Source organism: Microcebus murinus, chromosome 13 (genome assembly GCF_040939455.1).
Source record: "Microcebus murinus isolate Inina chromosome 13, M.murinus_Inina_mat1.0, whole genome shotgun sequence".
Taxonomy (NCBI): domain Eukaryota; kingdom Metazoa; phylum Chordata; class Mammalia; order Primates; family Cheirogaleidae; genus Microcebus; species Microcebus murinus.
The window spans coordinates 62,449,986-62,472,445 of NC_134116.1; positions in this window are offsets into that span (position 1 = coordinate 62,449,986).

A 22,460-nucleotide genomic window follows, 5' to 3' on the forward strand; every position below is an offset into this window, starting at 1 on the left:
TGTGTGTGTGTGTGTTCGGGGTTAGCAGGTCCCAGCCCGGGGCCACTTGTCATTTGTGAAAGCCTCAAGTCCCAGTGCTCTGGCAGCTCCTGTAACCTCCCGCAATCAGACCTTGACGCCCCTGGGCTCCTGTGACCAAATCCCCGCCACGGCTCACCTCGGACAGATGATGGGCTTCTCACCCACAGGCTGTCGTATCAGACTGTGCCACGCTTCCTTGCTCGCTCCTGTTCTTGTGGGTCTCCAGCAGTAACGTGCTCCCCTTTTAAAAAGGTGGAGCGGAATCTGCTTTGAATCACAAGACAGCGCAGAGAGGAAGCTGGCGATCGCCGTCTCTGCCGGCGATGTCTCTACCACCCGGTCCAAATTCCTGCAGCCCGGAGGTCCTGCAGAGAGCCAGGAGAAGCAGCCCGGCCCAGGGCAGCAAAGCCCAGATCGGGAACAGAGCAGGGCCCTGGGGAGGGAGCCAGCCACACCCGTCAAGCCTTCTTAGGCTTGTGACCTGGTTGTACCAGCAAGGAACCCCTCATCCAGCCCTTTGTCACAGTGAGGAATTCCACTGATAACTCCGCTTATCGGGCTTTCGCTGGGTACCAGGTACCTAATGCTTCCCCCTCCTCCTGTGAAGAAAACAATAAATCAGTCATTGGGCATGACTTGAAACTTGCAGCAAACGAAATTCTTCAAAAGAGAAAGAAAGCAATACAAGATACGGCACATTTAGTTTGGAGCAGGGCGACTTGCTGTAGTTATTATTAATAAAAGTGAATGTGCTCGTTTATTTATATGTAATATGAGCACTATTAATAATCTTGTTCTCAGACACAACAGTGAATAAACTCAATGACTAATTTGAGAAAGAGACCATGTCAATGAGTAAATGCACATTTTTGGACAGTGTGAGCAGGTTGTCAAAGGTCTGTCCTTGTGACCAATTCAGAATGACCAATTCAGAATACATTTCTATTAAGGTCTTAGGCCTGTATTAAATTCAAAATAGACAGTAGCTTATATATTGCTAAAGATTAAAGAAAAGAAAAAGACATTTTGAAATGAATGCACATTTTCAATATTTATCTCTCAGGTACCTGTTAGTGTTAATATTTGAAAATCCATGGGCTGTTTTTCACCTGACAACTGCCCTTTAAAGAGCTTTATTGCTAACACACAAGGCTGGGATAGCTTATAGGTCTTAGGATAATTATAGTCCTGTAATTCTACAATTGTCTCACATTAGCTCTCCCCAAATCTTTAATTTAGCTGTAAGTGCATTATTTAATGGCTTGGACTTGAAGTCATAGTGTGTTTGGGGAATAAATATGTTTAAATTATTCTATAGCACCCCAAGAGGGCATATCATTCATTCATCCATTTATCCATCCACTCATTCATCCATCCATACTTCCATTCATACATTCATCCAACAAATATCTCATGCCTGCCTACTGGGTTACAAGCCCCTATGCTAGGTCCTAGGGACATGGCAGTGAACCAGCAGGCTGGGCTCAAATCTTAAGGGATCTAAGAGTCTTGTCCACTGAGTACATGCTTTAGATGTCAATGCTGATGATGTGAAGAAGAAAGTCACTTGTGAGGGTTGCCTTGCAATGTTGTGAGTTCCCTGTGGGCAGAATTATTTGATCAGAAGCCGATTCAGTACTTGCCAGTGGTGGGGGCAGAGAAATGCTTGTCAAAAAAGTTTCCCAAATGGTAGAAAGGGCTGTCTGTGTGACTTTCACAAACATTCCTTTCTAAGTATGTACCATTCTAAACTGCTTCTCAAAAACATCCTCAAGGAAAAATGCTAAGGAAACTTAACATACAAAAGATATTTTCTATATAGGTTAAACCTTGCTGGGATGGATATTGGTTATACTGATAAGGGAGGCTCTATTCTTAGACATACTTATTCATAATTATAACAATAAAAATAGTGAACATTATCAAGCACTTACCATGTTCCAGCTACTCTATTAGACACTTTCCATTCACAACTGCAATGAGTCCTCCAAATGATACTATGAGGAATGTATTATTATTCCCATTTTGCAGGTGAAGAAACTAAGGCTGAAGGGCTTACCATCTTGCCTAAGGTTTCATCAGGTGGAGCTGGGGTTTGAACTTAGGGCCACTTTGACTCCAAGGCTCCTGCTCCTCATCATAATCTTGGTGGTGTCTGTTAGGAGCTGAGGTACTGGGTCTCTTGAAAACCCCCTTGGCTGTGGGATTCCAAGTCATCACACTCCGTTGGCTCACAGTGTGTGTCCAGTCTCTCTGCCCACATGCGCCAGGGACGGACGCTGTGGTGAATCATCTGTAGACAGACTGCTAGGAGGCACAGCACATTTTTAATTTATGATTTTCAATTTTTCCTTAGCTGATTTCTTAGAGGCATAAACAAATCACTTCAGACCTAGAGGTATACCAAACTAATGTGACAGATAGAAGCATTGATTCTAATTCAGTTAGAACATAATTAATACATAGGCATCTCCTCTTTGTCACAGAGGCTGCTGGTCTCAGGTGGTACAGAGAGTCCCCGTTTGTAGCTCTACCCTAGAAGAGTTGCTGTGGGAAGAGAGCGTGCCCACTGATGGGACACGGTCGCCATCGAAGGAAGTCCCAGGGTGCCCCTGGAGAAAGCCAGAGAGCCACGCAAGAAAGCCCAGCACATGGTGCCACAGAATTGGGCAAAGCCAGCAAGTCCTTCACAGGAAATGGTACAGGTGGGATTCCACCTGTCCTTCTAGAAAGGAAAAGGTGGAAAGAGGCACCTCTGGGCTTCCGGCTGTCACAGCTGACAGGTGCAACATAGGCCTCAAGTTCTTCATAGGTACCCAGTGCATAGATTCTAGATGAGCCGCTGGGCCTCTCCACCTTCCAATACCTTTCAGCTTGGCATGCTGGAGACAGCACACAGGCCTGGCTTTAAATAACTGCTTCTTAATAACTGTATACCTTGGGCAAGTCCCTGAACTGCTCTGAGCTTTAGTTACCTCTTCAGCAAAATGGGCATATAATACCTGCCTCTCAGAGTGAAGGTGGAAGGAGGCAGCCCCCATAAAACACCCAGCATGGCATCCGATAGGGAGGAAACATTGAAGACCTCAGCTTCTCACTCCTCATCTCAAGAAAGGACCACTGAGGTTCCTTTCATGCTAGCATAGGAAGGGGCCTTGGGTCTCACTATGTGGCTGGCTGGAATGTGGATCTATGTTCTCTTCTCTAAAAGTATCTTTTTAGATAACTTTCAAGAAAGGGATTGGAAACCGTAACAAAGGTTTCTGGGTTTGAATTCAGAGTGATTTTTTTTTTTTTTTAGACAGAGTCTCACTGTCTTGCCTGGGCTAGAGTGCCGTGGAGTCATCTCAAACTCCTAGACTCAAGTAATCCTCCTGCCTCAGCCTCCCGGGTAGCTGGGACTACAAGCATGCACCACTGTGCCCGGCTAATTTTCTCTATTTTTAGTTGTTTTGGCTGATTTCTTTCTATTTTTAGTAGAGACGAGGTCTCGCTCTTGCTCAGGCTGGTCTTGAACTCCTGAGCTCAAGCAATCCTCCCACTTAGGCCTCCTAGAGTGCTAGGATTACAGACGTGAGTCAGCGCACCCAGACTCACAGTGAATTTTTAACCTAACTTGTAACCCATTGTTGTTACTTCAGGGGCAGAGGGTTGAGTTAGTGCTTCTGTGGTCATGGGCCATCATCACAGCGGTCCATGCACCCCACCCTTGTTTGTTATTTTGTTTCCTCTTAGGAATATGCTTTGAAAATTATGTATTATTTTGAGTGCATGCATTTTATTTATTTTTTTTATTTTTTTTTTCTTATGCCATCAACATAAGAAGAGTGCATGCATTTTAGATTTACAGACATACTTTAATGTTACGTATTTCATTATGTTCCCTAATGTCTTTACATAAACACTATGTATTTTTCATAGAAATTATAATTACATTTTATTGAAAACTGCACTGAACAGTAAGTGACCCCCTTTACAATAAACAAATACAGTTTAAGTAACTTACACTAAAACCACATTTCTGATAGCCACTATTTTTCTGTTTGGGATAGTTTTGAATTTTTCTTTTGTCACAAAAACAAGAATGCACCTATACATAGGCTCAAAATAAACTGTCTTTTTCAACAAAAGAGCAACGATTCATAAAAGACTATGAATGGGACATGTAATAGAAATCTAATAGGATTTGTTAAAAATCAGTCAATCTAATATGTCTGAAATGGTCTTGTGTAAAATATCTTGTGTGAAAAAAAGAAGATTTTATCTGTGTCTGAAACAGTGGATTTGTTCATTGACAATCTGACAAGTTTATCATAAAAAGTGCTTCCTGAGACGTAAAGAAATACGGCATTAATTATTCTCGAACCCATTTAGTTCAAAACTTCCCACTCAAAATAGCTGAGGATCTGAAACTGGGAAAATATATTTGAGTACAGTTTGTCAAACTTAATACATATACATATTTTTGCATCACCAGAGGGTATTACTGAGCCTACAACCAACTTGCCTGCTCGGTACGCAGTTCAGATGTGAGGGACGCTTCCCTGTGCAGGAGCCTGAACTGTCTTCAGTCGTATGCATGCAGGTGTCTAATACAGGCAAAGCATTTGCTCCTCATTTTGTAGTAATTTAATTTTTCTGTTAGCAAAAAGAGGTAACCAGCTTCTGTAGATTGAAAGGACTAGAGTCATAGAATGGGGATTTCCTCTTAATATTTTTTATTTTGTTATTTGGAACTCGTTTTTTTTTTTTTTTTAGGGGGTGGGACAGAGTCTTACTCTGTTGCCCAGGCTAGAGTGCTGTGGCGTCAGCCTAGCTCACAGCAACCTCAAACTCCTGGGCTCAAGAGATCCTGCTGCCTCAGCCCCCCGAGTAGCTGGGACTACAGGCATGCGCCACCATGCCTGGCTAATTTATATATACATATATGTTTTAGTTGTCCAGATAATTTCTTTCTATTTTTTTAGTAGAGACAGGGTCTCCCTCTTGCTCAGGCTGGTCTCCAACTCCTGAGCTCAAACTATCCTCCCGCCTTGGCCTCCCAGAGTGCTGGATTACAGACATGAGCCACCACGCCCGGCCTGGAACTCTTGATACAGCATTCTAGAGCAGGGTGCTCAGGACCTGCCGTGCCCAGGGACTGATAAAGGAAAAAGCTCTATTTATTCATTGTGATGTGATGTGCGGATGAAAAACTCAACACGCAGTAACAGAAGGTGGTCATTAATAAGTCATGTCCTAGTCTTTCAGTGCTTCCTTAGGCAAAGGGCATCTTCAGTTTTCTAGCTCTTGTAGTTTTAAAAACACTGCAACATCAATGACTGCATATGTCCAGAATCAGTTAAAAAGACCATCAAATCCTTTTCTCTTAGTTCATCTATTTTTCACGGTCTCTTGGTGCCAAGTTTACCTGAATTATTACCTTCTGGCATTCTCTGCTATTGCTGGTTGAAGTGCTCTCGCTTATCTCCTTGTTTTGTGGGCCGGTTGGGAGAGGGAGCCCGAGAAGCATGTGCCACTGTAGGCAGGTTGTGTCACTGGGATGCCTTATGGGTGATCTCTTCTGTGGCTGCAGGAAAACCTCCCAGAGTCACCGCCACGATGCCTGGCGGGTATCTGTATGTGGCACCTTTGAGCTTGGGATGAATTGCTTGCCGGTCTGCTACTGACCAAGTTGCGGATGTGACAAAGAATTCCTTGTTCGCACAGTTTCTCAAGCTTTCTGGGATGCGACCTAGTTGCTGGGCGGATCTTGGTGGCAGCTGTCTCTCTCATTTCTAGTGACGCCTGCTCACTGTACCAAGCCGGTGGGGAGAGCAGAAGAGATTGGTGCATCTTTCAGTGGATCCTGAGCAAAGCTAAAGTGCTCCGATTCTTGCATGTGGAGGGCTGCCCCTCGCATGCTGCCCTCTTTGAGGGCCTGGACTGAGACTTCCTCGTCCACCAGGCCATCACACAACCTCTCTCGGGCCTTGAACTTCTATAGGCTCTCCCGGTGAGAGTGAAGGTGTGGTATGCTGTGGCACCCCTGGCCTGTTGAACACCTTGCCGTGGCTCTCCTGAGTGGACGGGGTGTCGCAGAAGGCCAGGAAACCGGGACCTCCAGGATCACCATCCCCTGGTGCAGTCTCCGCCATCCAGCGTGCACCTGGGGCTGGTCGGGAGCTGGGGCTGGACACGTGGGTGAGTTCAGTCCACTCACTGTCTCTTGGCTCTGTGGTTATCCACAAGGGCCTTTCTTTATTGAACTTTGCAACTCTCTGGTTCAAAAGGCAAAGCAGTCCTTTAAGAACTTGGGGGAACCCATGGGGGTCTGTGTGCATGGTGCCACCATGAACCCTTTTTGTTCTGATTGGGAAGAGTGGATTTGTGGTTATGAAAAGTTTAAAGTATAGATATGCTATGAGAAGCCATGTGCTGTGAACTAGAATTAAGACACTAAGTGATAAGGCAAAAAGATGGGAGGTATCTTAGACTGCTCCTGCTGCTATAACAAAATACCTTAGACTAGGATAAACAGCAGAAATGTATTGCTCACAGTTCTGGAGGCTGGGAAGTCCAAGGCATTGGCAGATTTCATGTCTGGTGGAGGTGCATGCATTCCTCATAGATGTTGCAGCTTGGTGTTTTCACAGGGCAGAAGAGATGGGAGAGGTCAGCTAGTTCCCTTGAGCCCTTTTATAAGGGCACTAATCCTACTCATAAGGGCTATGCCCTTCTTTCTTTCCTTCTTTTTTTTTTTTCTTTTTTTTGTGAGACAGCTTCTCGCTTTGTTGCCTGGGCTAGAGTGAATCCTGTGGCATCAGCCTAGCTCACAGCAACCTCAAACTCATGAGCTCAAGCAATCTTCCTGCCTCAGCCTCCCAGAGTGCTAGGATTACAGGCATGAGCCACTGCGCCCAGCCACTGCCCTTACTTCTTAATCACTTTCTGTAAAGGCCCCACATCTTTTTTTTTTTTTTTTTTTTGAGACAGAGTCTCACTTTGTTGCCCAGGCTAGAGTGAGTGCCGTGGCGTCAGCCTAGCTCACAGCAACCTCAAACTCCTGAAGGCCCCACATCTTAACATAATACTATCACATTGACAATTAAGTTTCAACATATGAATTTGGGGTGGGGGCACATTCAGGCCATAGCAGAGGCGGTCTGGGGACATTGCAAAGACTAGGACCCACTGCGGGTTTGCTTGCACTCATGAGCTCTAATGCCCAGTCCAACTGCTCTGTGGTCCGGTTTGGTAGCAGAACCAGTGTGAATAGCACTTCTGTCTCAAAAGCCTCCTGGCTCCAAGACTTTGGGATGAGTCCAAAGACATTATTACTTAGCTTGAAAAATAATCCTAAAAACAGAGAAAACTAAGCAGAAAGTAACTAAGGTTGAAAATAGGAAAAAGGCGCCAAACTGTGTTAGGATGTTCTGGTTCTTTAAATCTTGCATTCTGTGTCATTTTCTCATATATTTTTGTATAGTTAACACTTCTATATAGTTGGATTTAAACAATGGAAAAAAAGAAAAAAAAAGACAGTTGGGTTGTCCCATATTTCTCTCTCTAGCACCCAGGCTGGAAAACTAGACAGGAGAGGCAGTTCCTCACTGAGCCGGCCTCACGCTGCGGAATTGGCAGGCGTGGTTGGAAGGAACCATCCCAGGGGCTGCAGGCACAAGGCTCGTGCTCTCCTTCCTCGCTGGGGCATGGTGGGCATCACTGGTTTATTACAGCAGCCCTCCCCGGTGAGCGTGGCCGGGCTTCTCAGAGTAGACCCTAGGGAGCCCCTTCCAATATATCAAAGTTGGTCTGTGAGCAGAAATGTATTTGCCATCCCTGAAATGGCCTGAATTGTCTCAAAAGGGCCCTCTGGCTCAGCTCTGGAAACTCCAGGATCTCCTGTGAATCCACCAAGCGGGGAGTCCGCTGGCTACAGGATGACGCGCAGAGCCTGGTGGAACCGGTACACGGAGGGGAGACTGACGCTCACAGACCTACCCAGGTGGCCCTGACGCCCTGAAGCCTGGAGAGAGGGAGCTCCCAGCCAGTGCCACGGGCGGTGGCTGGCTGCTGTCTCGGCTGTCAGGATTCCTGGGTGTCCTCTTCATTTCCCACATGCTGTCCTTGTGGCCTGAGGCAACCACATCAGAAAGGTCTGCTGCTGGTCACATGGAAGCCACAATCTGAGAAAAGAAATCACGAGCACTAAGAAGCTGAGCAGGGGTTTGTGAGTGGGAGTGAGCAGAGCGAGGCTGGGGAATCCTTCCCCATTGTGGCTTTAAACAGTTCTGCCCGAGGGAGGGATTGGGGCACGTGGTCCCTGGGCAGCCCCTGAGGACGTCCGGGACAGCCTGGGGTCAGGATGCCTGGTCCATACATCCACACAACCAATTCTAATTCTACCTTCAAGCTATACAAGCAAGAGATCACTTTTTTTTTCTTTTGGTGGGAAGAAAAGGGAAATAAGGTAAGAGGGAGATGGGGAGAGCAACAGTTAAAGCGGGTTTAGAACACTTGGCGAGAGCTCTGAGTTCGATCGCGGGCCCTTGGCTCTGTGACCTGAGGGTTAATGTGCTGCCCTCCCTCGGGGACCAGCGAGGCCACGCGTCCGTTTTCCAGGCTGCAGCTGGGACAGCACAGCGAGCAGAAGCGACAGGTGAGGGGGATTTTACAAGCAGGCATAGGATTTCAGAGTGCACGTTCTGTGAACAAACCCTACAGGAGACCAGGACGTTGGAGGAGGCAAGGGAGGGGGTCCAGATTTTTAAATGTCATTATCATATTTCTATGTTCGACACAACAGTGATAGTGATGGTGACAGTGATGCAGTTCGGTTGGTGGCAGAACGGGGGAGGGAAGAGTGTATGAGTGCTGCGGGAGAGGCAGCACAGAGACACCACAAAGGATGGCACCATTCTGGAATGTTCTGGATGCATGAGCCAGAGACACAATGTCTATGTGAATAGCAATGACACAAAAACACAGACTCAGTGCTCCGGCGCTCTGGATCCAGCAAGCCAGTAGGGAAGGGGAGCGCCGGTGCTGGGCTGCAGACAGAAGGCCCACCCTGGAGAGGCCTCCCCGGAGGCTGGCACGTTGACCCTTTAGAGGACGAAGCCGGCAGTCCCACCGGCCTCCTGGCTGAGGGAGCGAGGGGTGGAGGTCCCGGTGGGCAAGTCAGAGCCTCTCACAAGGTTATCGCCTTGGGGAAAATGTCCCACCGGCAAGGCTGGCTGCATCACCCATTGGAGTGTTACAGCAGAGCTGACCAAGAACAAACCGAGCGCCAGGAGGAAGGGGAGAGAATCAAGTTTCATTACGCCTGCAGGCTCAGAAGGGACTCGCCACCAAATTCTGAGCCCAGAACACAGAGAGCAGCGGCCTTTTAGACATTTATGTTTAGGGGGGAGTGGGGCACAGTTACAATGCGGTTATCTTTAGCAGGGGCAGGGTCTTGAGTAACCTTAGTTCCTGGTACAGAGTTTCTATAGGATTTCTTTCTGTTTTACCTTATCATAGCAGAAGTTGCTGCAAGCGGTTTACAGAAGCAAGGGCAGCAGCTGTTTTGCGATTATATATTGTGTGGGGATTGAGTCTGGGGAGCGGTTTTGTCTAGTGGAATTTTTCATTTCTCCATTAGGAGCAGCCTGCCCCAACAGAGCCCAAAGCTGATGAGTCACAAAGACATGGGAACTTTCAAGCTCGGCGGGCACCCCAGAACCTCTTTGTTGGGATTGGCGATGCATGTAATGATGCAACCGCTTTTTCTTTTTCTTTTTTAATCCTGAGGAATTACACCTCGAGTGAAAACTATAACCTGAATTCAGGATATCAAGGAGTGGGAGCCATCACACGTGAGCGCCATTTAGTTCAAACAGGGTTCCTGCATTTATTTCCTTCAATAAGTGAAGGGGCACCTGGGAGCAGCCAGAAGGGGTGGTTTGGGAGGGCGTGAGCCTCTCTCACAGCTTTGGCTGCCACTCTGTCTCCATCCGGGGGTCTCCACCTTCCCCGGGGCAGGAGTCCCTCAGGGACGGTGCGTGGGAACAGCAGCCTGCTCAGGACACCCCGAGGAGGTATAGGGCGTCACCAACACTCACCAGGACCCTGCTGAGCGGGGAGGCTGGGCCCCTTGGCTGCCTCACAGGCTGATCGTGTGTGGTCGCCTCCTCCATATTGGTTGTGCCCCAGATTACCCAAGCAGCCTCGTCATTGTCTGCACAAGCTGTTTCCAGTTACACCACAACTTACCAATATATGCCACGATTTCTCTGCACAGTCCAAAATATGTTTATGATTTGGGGGTACAGCTATTCACCTCCTTTGAAGGAGATAGCCAAATGCTTATCAGTAATGAGGTAAACATGTTTACCACCTTAGTTTTGAGAAAAACATGTTGATGGGCAAAGGAACATTCTTTGTGGAAAAGCTTGTTTACCAGTCTCAAGCACAGCAAACAGGTTTTATTCATGTCCCAGACTAGACAGTGGATTACCCTTGGCACCTATTGTTTGCTTCAATGTGTATTTGAGTGAGTTTGTATTTTTCAATACACTGGGCTTGTCATTCTAGAAACAGGGTCCTGCTGCTTTCGTTTGGTAGCATTCCAATAAAAAAAAAAGCTACAAAAAACACTCAGAAGAATAATGGGGATCTCACTGTATTGACTACTGGTGGTTGGGTTTGAATTTTCTAGATGCTACACTCTATGAGCATGGGGGAAGTTTTTTCTTGTTCACAATTATATTCCCAATTCTGAGAATAGAGTCTGGCATACAGAAGGTGCTCAATACCTACTTATGGAATGGATAAATGTATTAAAGAATAAAAGGAAGGGAGAATGACTTTTTTAACAGACACTTTATCACTCCACTCTCCGTACCAAAAAGTTTAAAGTACTACATAGATCTTACTTTTTACTCAAAAACTTCTTTCCTATGAGATAAGAAAAGAGTAGGAACTTGAACCATTATACAAAGAAGAAAAAGCTAATAATTTAGAATAGTTTAGAAGCTTTGCCCTCGGTTGCCCAGATGGATTCCTGATAAAGTGGGATCTCTTGGCTTCTCATCCCAGGTTCCAGGGGACTGGCCTAGCAGCCAGGGCAGGGTTGGGGGTGGGCAGCTGTGAGCCACCTGCCTGCCCGCCCACCTTCCAGAGGCAGCCTCTTGTCCCACGCTGGCCCTGGGGCTCTGCATCCTGCCCATCGCCTTGGAGAAACTGGCCTCCCTCCTGTATCTCTCAAGCCTGGGGTTGATCCAGATTCCACAGAACGGGAGGGGTTTGCGGGGATTAGGGGACTAATGCCCAATGCCCGGTTTCTAAACTCAGGAGTTAGCAGGGAGCCTAGAGTCAGGGATAGGTGCCGGCTACTGGGCTTCTTTCTCAGAGAGACCCAGGTGTGAGCTGTAGTGCCACTAGGGGGGCAAGAGCCAAGCCCTGCCACCAAGGCCCTGCAAGCAGGAGGTTTGCACTGTTGCAAGGTTGCAAGGACAGTCAGCGAGCAGGAGCTCTGCCACCCTTCCACGACTCACTTTAGCTCTGCCACGTTGCTACTCACTAAATGGCCTGGGGCCCAATTTTTTGTTTTTTTTTGAAGTCTTTGAGCCTCAGTTTCCCAATTTGTAAAACACAAATAGCAAATGCACTTCAAGTTGTATCTAAATGGAATAAAGCATATGAATGTATTTTGAAAATCATGCAGTTCTTTAGACATATATTATACTATCATGGATCACTTAACCATGGGGAACACATTCTGAGAAATGTGTCGTTAGGTGATTTTGTCACAGAGTGTACTTACACAACCTGACAGCGAAGACTACTACACACCTAGGCTGCGCGGTCCAGCCTATGGCTCCTAGGCTGCACACCTGCACAGCGTGTTAGCGCATTGAGTCCTGTGGGCAAGTGGAACTCAATGGTGTATGTGTGTATCTAAATAGATGTAAACATAGAAGAGGTACAGTAAAAATACACTGTAAAAGATGAAAAATGGCACACCTGTATAGGACACTTACCGCGAATGGAGCTTGCAGGACTGAAGCTGCTCTGGGTGAGTCAGTGAGGAGTGGTGAGTGACTGTGAAGTCCTAGGACACTACTGTAGGCTCCCGTAGACTTTGTAAATAAACACTGTGTTCTTAGCTTACACTAAATTGATACCCCAAAATTTCTTTCTTCAATATAACCTTCACTTACTATAACTTTTTTACTTTATAAACTTTTAAATCTTTAAGTTTTTGACTCTTTGGTAATAACACTTAGCTTAAAACACAAATACATTGAATAGCTGTACAAAAATCTTTGCTTTCTGTATATCCTTATTCTATAAGCTTTCTTCTATTTAAACATTTTTAAATTTATTTTTACTTCTTAAACTTTTTTTTATTGTAATGAAGACACAAACACACACATTAGCCTGGGCCTACACGGGGTCAGGATCAGCCATGTCACTGTCTTCCACCTCCACGTCTTGTCCCACTGGAAGGTCTGCAGGGACAGTGACACACATGGAGCTGTCATCTCCTGTGATAACGGTGCCTTCTGGATACCTCCTGCAGGACCCACTCAGGCTGTTTTACAGTTAACTTTTTTTTTTTTTAAATAAGTAAGAGTACGCTCCAAAATAACAATTAAAAGTATAGTATAGTGAAAACGTAAATCAGTAACACAGTCATTTATTATCAAGTATTATGCTCTGTACATAGTTGTATGTGCTAGACTTCCATATGACTAGCGGTGCAGTAGGTTGGTTTATACCAGTGTGGGGAATGCATTGCACTATGACGTTATGACAACTACAAGGTCACTAGGCAATAAGACTTTTTCAGCTCTGTTATAGCCTATGGGACCACTGTCATATATGCAGTCTGTCATTGACCAAAATGCCACTTGTGGTACGTGACTGTGTTATTATTTTTAGTTAAAATTTTCAAATGAGAGCATGCTATTATTGAGAGGTTCTGTGCAAAGCCCTTTTACCAACATTATCTCATTTAATCTTTATAATTATCCTGTCGGGTAAATGATCCCCCTGGTCATTTCAGAAATATTTTAATAAAATAGAAAAATATAAAGAAGAAACCCCAAATACCCATGATTCCCCTCCTCCACTGATACTCATTAGTTATTTCAATTTTCTTTCTTCCTCTGGAAGGAACGCTGCTGCTGGGTGAGTTCAGGGGAGGGCGGGGAACAAGCAGGTGTGCAAGGGTGTGTGTGTGGCTTGCTCTGGCACTGACTCTGCACCCTTGATACAGGAAAGTGGACCCCAAGACTGAGATCCGGCCTGAAGGTCAAGTGAGTTCTTGGTTTCATGCAGGAACAAATTCAAGAGCCAGCTGACAGACTAAGGCAAAAGCAAATTTATTGGAGTAAGAAGAGAAGAAGGGAGGCTGCCCCATAGACAGGGCAGTGGTTATCTCACAGAGCAACAGGGAGCGGCACTTTGTGAGTTTCTGGGGTTTTGTTTTATACCTTCTGTTTAATTTTATGTTAAACAGAGGGAGAATTATTCATAAGATTTCTGGGAAAGGGGTGAGGGATTCCTGGAACCAAGGGTCCCTTCCCTTTCTAAACCATATAGGGTAACTTCCAGGAGCTGCAGTGCATTTGTAAACTGTCGTGGTGCTGGTGGGAGTTTCTTTTAGTATGCTAATCCATTACAAACAGGGTGTAATAACAAGTGAGGGTAACCCTAGGTCGTTTTCCTGGTGGCCATCTTGGTTCTAGCTGGTTTTGGGCAGTTTTCCCACCACCTCCTGTTTATCAGAGACCTTGGTTTGGGTCCTATGGCTCTTTACCAAGCAGGGCCTGCTGATTCCCTATCTCATCCTCAGGGTGGTGCGGAAAGGCAGGGTGGAGGGCCTGGGTCTGTTGTCCAACTGTGTTCTCTCTGGCGAGTGCATTAGTTTCTGCAGAGAAACCGAACCAACACACACATGCGTGCGTGTACACAGACACACACACACACACACACAGAAGAAATGGACTCACATGATTTTGAAGGCTGAGAAGTCGCAAGACCTGCAGCTGGAAGCTGGAGACCCAGGAGAGCCAATGGTGTCAGCTCCAGTCTGAAGGCTGCCAGTCTCAAGACCCTGGAAGAGCCAGTGCTTCTGTTTGAGTCCAAAGGCAGGAAAAGACCAATGTCCCAGCTCAAGGCGATCAGGCAGAAGTTCCCTCATATTTTCAGCCATTTATTCTGTTCAGGTCTTTGACTAATTAGATGACTACACACACACACACACACACACACACACACACACACACACACACACACGGGGGGGGGGCGGTTGGCAATCTACTTTTCACAATCTACTAATTCAAATGTTAATCTCATCCATAAGCTCCCTCACAGACATACCCAGAATAACCTTTGACCAAATATCTGGGCACCCTGTGGCCCAGCCAAGTTGACACATAAAATTAACTGTCATAGCAAGGGATGGCGCAGGTGGTGAATCTCAATTTCTGAAACCTCCAGGTCCTTCCATATGCTGGTGAGGCCTGGGGGACCAGCTGACTCTGCTGTTATTTATTGTAGAAGCCGGGAATGCAAACTGGTTTGAACAGACAAGATATAGGAAAAAAAAAACCAGTGCAGGTACCAGGAATTCCTCCATTCATTAGGAACAGCTACAGCCACAGAACTGGGGGTCAGGGCTGAGCAAACTGAGCCCTGGTTGCAACGACAGGACCCTCTGGTCCGAAACACCTGGGTGAGAGTGAGGTTGGCCAAGCTCACCAAAAAGGGGAGCTTTGACCACACAACAATGCACTTGAGATGGAGGACGGGCTGAGTCTGGGATGCAAATTTATGCAAACTAGCAGGTGGGCTTATGAATCTTGGCACTTTTTTCTTAACACAACAGCAACACTGTTCTGATTCCCCACTGGTCCTTATATTTTGCTTGTCCCCACGTGCTCCCCTCTGCAGGCCTGGGCAGAGTATTCATTCTGTCTTGTTAAGGGAAACAGCTGGGCTAGCTGGGCTGGGCACCTCCAACGGGAGGTGCTGGTGCTGACATCTGCCAGGTGCCCTGCTGGTGGGTGCCCCACAGGCCTCAGCTCTCCGGAGAAGGCAGGAAGCACATAGGCAGGTGCAACGTGCGGACTATGTTCCAGGTACCAGTGGGCTGGTGCAGGAATTACCCGGGTGAAAGAAGAAACAGCCTCTACCCTAGAGAAGCTCACAGTTTAACGTGGAGACAGACATGCAAATAAATATCTATGTTAAGTTTTGTAATAATAGTGTGTATAGAGGCTATGGGAAGACAAAAGAAGGAGCAAATAGCTAACATATTTAATCATCACAACAACTCAGGGAAATAGGAATTATAGGCCCATTTTTACAGATGAGGAAACAGAGGCAAGACAAATTTCCTCCCCTCCTTCCTTCTTGCCAGCCTTGTCTCTGTCTTTCTCTGTCTGTCTGTTCACCGTCCTCCCCAATGCACCTTTCTTTCTTGCTTTCTTTCTCTCCTTTTTTCTTTTTTTCATTAATCAAATATTTACTGAGCAACTCCCATGTGCCAGGCGCCATGCCACGTGCTGGGAGTTAGCAAGGAAAAAGATACACATAGTCCCAATCCTCCTAGGAGTTGCAGTCCTGAGGGTATAGTCAGCACACAAATAATAGCATAAAAAGCAAGATAATATAATCACTGTCATGGCAAGTAAAGGCTCAATGAGAAAATTAAAGGCTCAATGAGAACATTAACTGGAGGTGTTGACCAAGGTCACCTAGCTGGTGAGACTCAGGCCCCCAGTGAGTGAGTCTTGGGTCTTGCTTGCTATGCAGTAAGAGAGGGGTGATTTGAATACGTCCCTGGGTAAATTGTGATCAAGTACTTGAAGAGTCAAGGATTCCCTGGACCTATGACTGTGACTTTGGGGAAAAATCCCCAGCTGAATAGCAGTGGAGTTTTAATACTAGAATGTGTGCTGTTTCTATATAATTAGCACTAGGCAAGGGACTCCCAGCCCAGGCAGAGTCTGCAAGGACACCAGCCACATCTGTACCAATCACAGAATCTCAGGAGAGTGTGTCATTTCATCTAATATGTATCAAGTGCTCCAGGACTGCAAGGCACAGCAAAGGGAATCATGTGGAAATGCAACGGCACAGGTACTGACATACTCCTCAACATGTATAAGCTGAAATGAATTTGACTAGGACACCATCTATCATCTCAAAAGCTTAGAATTTTTGTGGAGAAGATAGACCTGAAATTAGTTAAGTATAACAAAAAATACCAATTTACTCATGCATATATTCATTCATTCATCCAAAACTATTGTCTTTGGAGCAAGAATTTCAGGCTAAAGCATTAGGCGAAGTGCTAGAGGTTAAAAAAAATCAAGACATTGTATGTAGCTTTGAGTCTGAGGGTGAGGGTGACAGCACCTACATTGCACCCTTATCATGTGCTGAGTTATGCCTGGGGCCCCAAGGAGTACAATAGCAGGGGCGCCTGATCTGGGCTGAGTGTCAGGCAGAAAGATTTCTAGGAGAGTGGATGTTAGACAAGGCAGGGGGTTGATTGGATGGGGGTCTTGATTCCTTACAGAGAAAGATATTCCGTCCCTGAAGTGTCTGAGCAGTGGAGTGGCCTTGTCAGACCTGCATGTGGGATGGAGCACGTGGAAACTGGGTGGGGATGGATCTGAACAGACAAGACAGTCTGCAGGAGACAACATAGAGGCTGAGAGAGGGCTGTACTTGGAGCCCAGGGGTGGGCAGAAGCAGGCCTGCAGAGCCCAGAGGAGGAGTGCTTGGTTCTGAGTTGGACGGGTCACATCAAGCTAAGAAGCTTGTGCCCAGAAAATGGCACAACCAACAAAGTGAAGAGGCAACCCACAGAATGGGAGAAAATATTTGCAAAGTATCCATCTGACAAGGGGTCAATATCAAAGGAGCTCAAACAATTCAGTAGCAAAAACGCAAATAATCTGAGTTGGAAAATGGGCAAAAGATCTGAGTAGATGTTTCTCAAAAGAAAACATACAAATGGCCAACAGGTATATAAAAAAAATGCTCAACACCAGTAATCATCAGAGAAGTGCAAACCAAAACCACAATGAGGTATTACCTCACCCAAGTTAAAATGGCTATTATCAAAAAGACAGACAATAGCAGTTGCTGGTGAGGATGTGGAGAAAGGGGAACCCTCCTACTCTGTTGGTGGGAATGTGAATTTGTACAGCCACTCTGGGGAACAGCATGGAGGTTCCTTAAAAAACTAAAAATGGAACTACCATATGATCCAGCAATCCCACTGCTGGGTATATATTCAAAAGAAAGGAAGCAGCACTATTCACAATAGCCAAGATATGGAGTCAGCCTAAGTGCCCATCAATGGATGAATGGGTAAAGAAAATGTGGTATATATACACAATGGAATAGTATTCTGCCATAAAAAGAATCCTGTCATTTGCAAGAATATGGATGGAACTTAAGGACATCATGTTAAGTAAAATAAGCCAGGCATGGAAAGACAAATATTGCATGTTCTCATTTATATGTGTGAGAAAAAAAGAAAAATTGAACTCATGGAGACAGAGGTAGAATGATGGTTGCAAGAGGCTGGGAAAGGTGGCAGAGAGAGGGGGATAAAGAGGGGATGATTAATGGGTACAAAAATACAGTTAGATGGAAGGAATAGGATCTAGCATTTGGTGGCACAATAGGGGTACGATGGTTAACAATAATTGTATATTTCAAAAAAAACTAGAAGAGTGAAATTGAATTGATAAATATTTAAGGTGATGGCTATCCCAGTTACCCTGATTTAATCATTACACATTGTATGCTTGTATCAAAGTACCACATGTACCCTATAAATATGTGCAACTATTATGTAGTCATAAGAATTAAAAATCAAAACATTTAAAAAATTTATGATTCTTCCAAGGCCCCCTGCTCACTTCAGCTTGGACATGGGGCTAAGCTTTCCGCATGGGCCAGGCCAGCGGCTGCCTCTGGGGTACGATGGAAGGGGAGGTAAAAGGCTCTGCTACCTCCCTGCTCTGACATGGGCTGGGCATCCCGGCTTTGGCATCCCGTGGGGTGTGGTCCTTCCCGGGGCATCCTATGAGCCTGCCCAGGCTGGAGGAGGGGATGCAGGGTCTAGGGAGAAAGAAAATGCCAGGGTGGGCCTGAGCTTTACCATGGTGCCTACCCCTCTATGAGTGTGATACACTCTACTGGGACTTGAATTTGAGTGTCCTGTTAGCTCAGGCCCAGTGACAATGATCCAGTTGCATGCTGGTTTTTTCTTCTTGCCTCTAAAACAGTTTTTCAGAATAGAAATTCTTATTGGTCAGGAGGCAATGCTAGCCTCTCCCATGGGACTCAGCAGGAAGCTAGAGCAACACGCATTCTGGGTGCATTAGAAATTTAATTAATTTGCATAAGCATATTTCAATTGCTTTTTCTCCCTCATATGAATGAAACTCACATGATTTCTAATCTGTTTCTATGGTTTCCTACCTCTGTTCAGATACATTCATTAGCCTGTCAGTTTGTTATGGATTTTGGTGCCTTTTTTTTTTCCCCCTTCAAACTTGAGCCCATGTTAATTCAGTTTTCATTTCAACAGTGTTTAAAAATAGAGCAAAATTATTTTGACTGGCACACAATCAGGCCTCTAAATGTTTAAGGAGTTTGCCCCAACAGTGTGGATTTTCACTGCGTTTCTCTTGCCTTGGATGAGCTATGGCTGCGATCTCCCGTCTTTCCTCGCAGCAAGGTTAGTCAGCCTCCGTCTTCCCTGTAATATTCAATGTGACTTCAAACCCCTGGCGTTTTGGCTTGGCAGATAATTGCACGGTCTAAAAAGTCATCAGGACTTTCCTCAGGGCTGACCTGGGCAAATGTATCTTCATGGACAGAAAGATTTGTTATGCTTTTTTAAAAATTTGGTTGTTTAAAAGCACAAAACAGATTCGCTCATGCTAGGACACTGGGGGCCATCATTTCCGACTGCTCCAAAGAGCAGGAGTTTTAATCCAAGTGCTCTCCTTGAGGCCACTCAGCCCCTGCCCAGGATGACAGCAGGGGCACAGCGCTCCCACCGGGGACACTGCCCGCAGTCCCTGGCCACTTACCTTGTTTTACTCCCAGGAGAGAGGTGCTGAAACCTAGCTATGCTTTTGGATCACCTGGGGGAACTTTTATTTTTTATTATTTTTTAAATAAAGACTGGGTCTCGCTTTGTCACCCAGGCTGGAGTGCAGTGGCACGATCATAGCTCACTGCAACCTCCAACTCCTGGGCTCCAGCAATCCTCCTGCCTCAGCCTCCTGAGTAGCTGGGACTGCAGGCATGTGCCATCATGACCCCAGCTAATTTTTTATTTTTTGTAGAGATGAGGTCTTGCTATGTTGCTGGTCTTGAACTCCCGGTCTCAAGCAATTCTCCCACCTTGGCCCCCCAAAGAACTGGGATTACAGGCATGAGCTGCCACGTCCAGCCGGGGGGAACTTTTAGAAACTACTGATACCTAGGCCCCCTCCCAGCCTAGTGTACTCAGAATTTCTACAGATGGGGACTAGATGTTAGTATTTTTTAATACTTAACGGGCATCTGGGTTTGAGGAGCACCAGCTGCTCAAAGGCATGGTGAAGAGGGGTGTTGTGGGTTAAGTTGCATCGCCACCAAAAGATATATTGAGGTCCTCACCCCTAGGACCTGCTATTGCCCTTATTTGAAGACAGGGTCTTTGCAAATGGATTAATAGTCAAATTAAGATGAGATCACTGGGGTGGGCCCTAATCTAGAACAACTGTCGTCCCTATAAGCAGAGGAAATTCAGAGACAGCACACATAAGAAGAAGGCCATGTGAAGATGACAGCAGAGATTGGGGTGATGTTCTATAAAGCAAGGAACGCAAAGGACGGCAGCTAGGAGGGAGGCACGGTGCAGGTTCTCCCACATAGCCCTCGGGAGGAGCCAACACTGCCCGCACCTTGATCTTGGACTTCTGGCTTCCAGACCTGTGAGACAATAAATCTTTGTTGTTCTAAGCCACCAATTTGTGGTACTCTGTTAGGTACTCTGCAGCCCTAGGAAACTGATACAAGGAGTATCACCCAATGTGGAGATGAGTACCAGGGCTGCATTGTAAGCACCAGGTGGCATCCCTCACCTGGTGATGCCCTCACCTCCCCCCAGCCTGGGGCCTCATAGGGGTACAGTGAGGCCATGCTATAAGAGGTCTGTCCCATGCATCAGGTCTCCTCTGGCCATTGTTCTGGGTGCACCTGGCTCTCTCAGTGCTGTCCATTCTCTGCTGCCAATCTCCTGTCTTGTCTCTAGAATCAGGCCTTCACCTGCCCCCTAGGAAGTGACTCCAGGACCCGATGGGCTGGCCCTGTCTACACCCACATCCTCTCCTGGTTCCTGAAACCCCAGCAGGGGTTGAGCCTTGGTTTTCCACTTGCTGGGAGTTGGACAGATCCTAAAAATGCCTGGGGTTCTTCCTCTGGTACTAAAGGCATGGACTGGGTCTGGTGTCTGGGGAGGGAACATCCTCAGATCTGCCACATTGGTTGTTGCCTGCTGTCCCCTGGCTGGAAGCCCATTTCATAGGTCTGAGTAGAACAGTGTCCTCCTTATGACACAAACATTTCTAGTGACTGGCACTGCAGGGTGCATTCTCTGGCTTGCCTCTTCCAGGTGGAGCACTTTATGAAGTCAGGTGCATGGAGCACATGCAGGATGGAACGTTAGCCATTTTTACTCAGAGTTTACCATATCACTAAGAATTATCAGAATGACTGTGAAGCACCAGAAAATTCCCAAGCATGATAAGAAAATAATCTAAATTCTGTTTATCAAAATATCCAGATAGAAAATAGAAAAGGCAGTTTGCCATCCAAATGTGCATTTTATAGATTTGGGTGGAAGAAACACAGGCCTTGAAGTTTTCACTTATTTTTCACTGTTGTTAGCTTTTAACCATTGCCTGCCCCAGCCCTTCTCAGCGGGGGCTCTGCCCCACCTGGCTCTTACACCAATGCTGCCCAGGGCAGTAAAGACAGGAAGAATTTCTCCCCTTGAGTGAGTGAAGAGTGGAGTGAATTGTGCTATTGGGAGCTTGAGAGGGTTTGCTGAACACCCAGAGGCTTCCCTTGTAGACAGTAGAGGTTAAAGACATGCACTTTGGAGTCGGACCTAGGCCGGGTTGCTGGTCTCTACTGCTATGAGAACTTGGGCTGCTTCTTCACTTCTCCAAGCCTCCAATTCCATATCTATAAAATCAGGGTAATAAAAACCTGTAAGGTTACTGTGGGCTCAGGGGAGATGACACACACAAAGTGGCATAGAGTTAGTCCTCAACTAACAGTAGCTACTGCTATCTTTAATATCCTCCTTCTCCTGCTATGTGCTCCGTGTTCCTAAGATTCCCGGGGTTTCCACAGTAGGTACAGCACCACCCCCAAGCTCTGAGACCAGTGGACAATACTGGATTCTGGCTGTGCTGGATCTGAGTGATGGCCATGCACCTGGTTGTGATAGTTAATTTTTTGTGTCAACTTGCCTGGGCCAGGGGATGCCCAGATATCTGGTTACACGTTATTTCTTGGTGTGTCTCTGGGAGTGTTTCCTGAAGAGGTGAGCATTTGAATTGGGGGACTGAGTTAAAGCAGACAGCCCTCCCCAATGTGGGTGGGCCTCAGCTAATGCATTGAGGGCCTTAATAGAATAAGAAAACTGAGGAAGGTCGAATCCGCTCTCCACCTGCTAAGACATGGATCTTCTACTGCCCTCGGTCCTACTGTTTCTTGGGCCTTCAGATTTGGACCAAACCCTATGTCATTAGCTCTTCAAATCTCAGGCCTTAAAACGATACCATTGATTTTCCTGGGTCTCCAGCTTGCAGACAGCAGACTGGGGAAATTCTTGGCCTCCATAACTATGTGAGCCAATAACTTATAATAAATCTCCTTCAATATGTACGTGTGTGTGTGTGTGTGCATTAGTGTTTATCTCCCATTGGTTTTATTTCTCTGGAGAACCCCCAGAAATGCTTTGTATCTGGTTAGGGCGCCACCTGAATTTAAGAAACACCACAGAGAACTACAGAGTTATCCCCATATGACTTTGGGTCTTGCTCCTACCCAGATAGACCTGCTCCCCCTGGAAGAATGAGAGTGACAGATGGGACCCAATTCTCCACCTGCTTTGGTTAGTGCAGACAGGTGTCTGCCCAGACTCCCAGCCCAGCCTCAGACCTACTTGCTCTTCATCCCCCAGGTCAGTTGCCAAGGTTTTACCATGTAGCCAAACCTGTGTGAGAACATCAGCACATGATAAACATCAGGACTTTAGGGAAAACAGACTACTCACCTGTAACTATTTTATATTTTGAATCATCATAGACATTCTTTTTTTTTTTTAATTTTGTGTAGGAAAGGAACTAGAAAGCAAAAACCTATCACATTAT